Genomic DNA, 5,242 nt, shown 5'->3' on the forward strand with positions numbered 1-5,242 from the left:
AGAGCTAGTTCCAGGACAGGCTCCAAAACCACAGAGAAACCCTGTCTCGAAAAACCAAAAATAAATAAATAAATAAAAAATAATAAATAAATAAATAAATAGCCAGGCAGGGGCAGGTAATCTCTGAGTTCAAGGCCAGCCTGTTCAGAAGGAGTTCCAGAACTCCCAGTGGGATTTAGAGAAACCTGTGTAAGAAAACAAAAACAAACAAACAAGAAGTCTTTTAAAGGAAAGAAACAAAATAATGTAACCAACCGTTCTGTGCTTCCCACTTCCCACTAATCAGCTTTCCCAGCCTAAGTTAAAGGCGTAGTTTTAATTTGCACTATACATTTCCATGGCCCTGCCCAGAAAATAGTTTACGTGTGTGTTGTGTTAATGACTTGCTGAAAGCAGCTAATGGACTGAAAGCGACTTTTAACAAAATAAATATCCACCATAAATACTAGAAGCAACATATGGCCATGGGTTGCTAACATCTGTGGGTTTTGAGTGCTAGTTGTGGGCAGTGAAGTGATTTCTTCCCTGTAAAAGCATTCCTTTCCCACACCGTGTTTTCTGCGCTGCTCCGTTCATACAGAACAATGCCCTTTGTTAGGGACACAGATGCCACACACGCACAACAGAGGACAGGCCACAGGTCACAAACTACAGATGGAAGACACAGGAAGCAAAGAGGAAAATTCAAATTTGGATTCACTCTTGGTCTAAACTACTTCAGGAAAAGCCTTTTTCATCCCTTCCCTTGACACTGGCACAGGTCTTCATCGGTGCCATGTGTCTGAACAGATGTCTGCTCCTGTGTCCCTAGGACAAGTCACACAACAGCCCCTGACTTGTGTTTACAAATTTGCGTTTGGAGAGGGTCCCTGCCAAATCAAACACGAGCTTCTTGCTAAGTGCTCTGCTGCCAGCTAGCTCCCCGTGAGGACTCGGGATGGACACTAAGTGGCTCTGGGGGACAATGCATGGTGGCTCACAGCCATCTGTAATGAGATCCAATTCCTTCTTCTGGTGAGCACGCACTCATGAGGACAAAGCATACACACACAGAGAGAGGCTAGGGCTGGAGAGATGGCTCAACCTATTAAAGCTCTTGGCAGATAAGCCAAGTGACCTGAGTTTGATCTGGAATCCAAGTAAAGGTAAAAGGAAATGCTCAGAGGTTCAGAGCACTAGCTGCTCTTCCAGAGGTCCTGAGTCAATTCCCAGCAACCACATGGTGGCTCACAACCATCTGTACTGAGATCTGGTGCCCTCTTCTGGCCTGCAGGCATGCATGCAGGAGGAACACTGTATACATAACCTTAAAAAAAAAAAGTACTATTTCCACCAAGTTGTCCTCTGACCAACACACATGAGACATGGCACACACGCCCCCCCAACACACACATATCATACACAAAAAAAATTATTATTTTTAAATTTTTTATTTCTTTTTTTTCTGCTGTGAACATTTTTTTTCTTTTTTCTTTTTTTTGTTTTTGTTTTTGTTTTTTCGAGACAGGGTTTCTCTGTAGCTTTGGTGCCAACTCTGGAACTAGCTCTTGTAGACCAGGCTGGCCTCAAACTCACAGAGATCTGCCTGACTCTGCCTCCCGAGTGCTGGGATTAAAGGCGTGCGCCACCACCACCCGGCTGCTGTGAACATTTTTTATTGATTTTTTATTGAGCTCTACGTGTTTCTCTGCTCCGCTCCCTGCCTCTCCCCTCCCCCTTCAATCCTCCCCTAAGTTCCCCAAGCTCCCAGTTTACTCAGGAGATCTTGTCTTTTTCTACTTCCCATGTAGATTAGATACATGTAAGTCTTAGTGTCCTCATTGCTGTCTAAGTTCTCTGGGGTTGTGGTTTGTAGGATGGCTTTCTTTGCTTTATGTTTAAAAACCAGTTATGAGTAAGTACATGTGATAATTGTCTTTCTGTGTCTGGGTGACCTCACTCAAAATGATGTTTTCTAGCTCCATTCATTTGCCTGCAAAATTCAAGATGTCATGATTATTTTCTGCTGTGTAGTACTCCATTATGTAAATGTACCACATTTTCCTTATCCATTCTTCAGTCAAGGGGCATTTAGGTTGTTTCCAGGTTCTGGCTATGACAAACAAAGCTGCTATGAACATAGTTGAGTACATGTCCTTGTGGTACAATTGAGCATCCTTTGGATATAGACCCAAAAGTGGTATTGTGGGGTCTTGAGGAAGGTTGTTTTCTAATTTTCTGAGAAATCACCACACTGACATCCAAAGAGGCTGTACCAACTTGCATTCCCACCAGCAATGCAGAAGTGTTCCCTTTTCCCCACAACCTCTCCAGCATGAATTGTCATCAGTGTTTTTGATCTTGGCCATTCTTACAGGTGTAAGATGGAATCTCAGAGTTGTTTGGTTTTGCATTTCTCTGATGACTAAGGATGTTGAACATTTCCTTAAGTGTCTTTCAGCCATTTTAGATTCTTCTGTTGAGAGTTCTCTGTTTAGGTCTGTACTCCATTTTTTATTGGATTATGTGATCTTTTGGTGTCCATTTCTTGAGTTCTTTGTATATTTTGGAGATCAGACCTCTGTCTGATGTGGGGTTAGTGAAGATCTTTTCCCATTCTGTAGGCTGTCGTTTTGTCTTGTTGACCGTGTCCTTTGCTTTACAGAAGCTTTTCAGTTTCAGGAGGTCCCATTTATTAATTGTTTCTCTCAGTGTCTGTGCTGCTGGGGTTATATTTAGGAAGTGGTTCCCTGTGCCAATGCGTTCAAGTGTACTTCCCACTTTCTCTTCTATAAGGTTCAGTGTGGCTGGCTTTATGTTGAGGTCTTTGATCCATTTGGCCTGAGTTTTGTGCATGGTGATAGATAGGGGTCTATTTTCATTCTTCTACCTGTTGATATCCAGTTATGCCAGCACCACTTGTTAAATATGCTTTCTTTTTTCCATTTGATTTTTTTTTTTTTGCTTCTTTATCAAAGATCAGGTGTTCGAAGATGTATGGATTGATATCCTGGTCTTCTATTCGGTTCTATTGGTCCTCCTGTCTGTTCTTATGCCAATACCAGGCTGTTTTCAGTGCTGTAGCTCTGTAGTAGAGTTTGAAGTCAAGGACTGTGATGCCTCCAAATTTTTTATTTCTTTATGCATATGAGTATTTTGTTTGCATGTATGTTCGTGTACTCTGTGATCCTGGTGCAGAACAGAAGAGGGCATCAAATTTCCTGGAACTAGACAGTCGTGAGCCACCATGTGCATGCTACAAATCAAACCAAGGTCCTCTGGAAGAACAGTCAGTGCCATTAACTGTTGAACCATCTTTCCAGCCCCTAAATAAATATTTCTGAACTGATTTTATGTATATCTTAGCACAAAAAAGTATGGGAATAAAAAGAGGGCCAGTGAGATGGTTCATTTAGTAAAGGTGTTTGCTGCCAAACCTCATCGACCTCAATTCACTCTCCAGACCTATACAATGGGAGAGAAGCAACACCTACAGGTTGTCCTCTGGCCTCAAAGTGTGCTTTCTTCCTCCCTCCATCCCTTCCTCCCTCCCTCTTTCCCTCTCTCACACACAACTAAGTAATTTTTTTATTTTGGTTTTTGTGGACAGGGTTTTTCTGGCTGTCCTGGAACTCGCTTTGTACACCAGGCCTGCCTCTGCCTCCCTGGTACTGGGATTAAAGGCGTGCACCATCACTGCCTGGCTAAAGTAAGTAATTTTTTAAAATACAGCTGAGGTATGGCGAAATGGCTCAGTGGGTGAGGAAGGGCACTTGCCACTAAGCCTGAGAACCCGAGTTCACTCTGAAAGACCCACATGGCAGCAGGAGAGAAATTGTCCTCTGACCGCCACATGAATGCTATAGCATGAGCATATCCACACAATAAAAATGAATTACAAATGTAAAGCATTTTAATATAGCTGAGATCATTTAAAACAGGAAGCTGTTACATTTCCAAGACCAGCAAGAACATCTCTTTCTTTGGTGCCAATCAATTAAAAATCCTTCTGGCAGCACAACAGTCATATGCAATAGTTTCAACAGAGCTCATTTCTAGAGGCGTCTGCATCGCTTCACAGTGCCTGCTTCACTGCCGGAAGCAAAGACCTGTATTTTGAGGTCTGTATTTTGTTTACAGCCATCTTAAATTCACAAGTTCCGGACCTAGGGCATTAGCCTAGTGAGGCCTGCAGGCCCCAGGCTTTTAGAAACAATTAGCATTTCCTTTGTTAGTGAACAATCACAAACTATCAGCATTTACTTATCAACTAGGGACGACTCTGGAGCTGATTTCCAGCAGACCTGACACCTCTCCCCTTTCCCCTTGCCTGTTTGCTATATAACATCTTCTGAGGAATAATAAACGGTCCTGTCTCTTGCTCTTCCATTCCTCTCCTCCAGGTTTATCAGGGATCCCCATTCGTATCCCGCTGGCCGGGATAATTCACTGTGGCAGATACAGGGCAGGGGCCTGTTGAGTATTGACAAGCATTTGCCAAGGCCTGAATGCTTTTTATATTTTTCTTTATTATTATGAATTATTATCTTGCAGTCACTCTAAAGCAGATTGGAGAAGGTTCCTGGGCCCTTTTCTGTCTAGTTTTTCTTCGGGTCTTTAGTAGCCAGTGTCCAAAATGGCCCCTAGCAAACACCCCCTCACCCCCCACCCCACCCCCACCCCCACCCCCACCGCTTGTGCCATCCCCACCTGCTGAAGGTAGGTTGCTATAACAAACAGAATGAACCAAGACGTGAGGAATGGAATAGAGACAGAAGAATCCCCAGGACTCGCTGGCCAGCCTAGCTACTTGGTGAGTTCCAAGTCCAAGTCAGTGAGAGACCCTGATGGCAGTTGAGGGCATGACCCAATGGGCAAATCATCTGATGTGCAGACATGAGGACCTGAATTTGAATGCGCAGGACCCACATAAAGCCAGGCATGTTAGCATGTTGGCACATATCTGTAATCCCAGCACTCCTACAGCAAGACAGGGGGTAGTGACAACCAGATCCCGGGAGCTTGCTGAACGGCCTGTGCACACGGGGACAAATAGCAAAGTAAAAGATGACAACCTGCTGGGCGGTGGTGGCGCAGGCCTTTAATTCCAGCACTAGGGAGGCAGAAGCAGGCAGATCTCTGTGAGTTCGAGACCAGCCTGGTCTACAAGAGCTAGTTCCAGGACCGGAACCAAAAAGCTACAGAAACCAAAAAGTTTCGAAAATTAAAAAAAAAAAAAAAAAAAAAAAAAAAAAACAACCTG

The sequence above is a fragment of the Alexandromys fortis genome, unplaced genomic scaffold (assembly GCF_014885135.2).
Source record: "Alexandromys fortis isolate MF-2015 unplaced genomic scaffold, M_Fortis_MF-2015_v1.1 scaffold_83, whole genome shotgun sequence".
Taxonomy (NCBI): domain Eukaryota; kingdom Metazoa; phylum Chordata; class Mammalia; order Rodentia; family Cricetidae; genus Alexandromys; species Alexandromys fortis.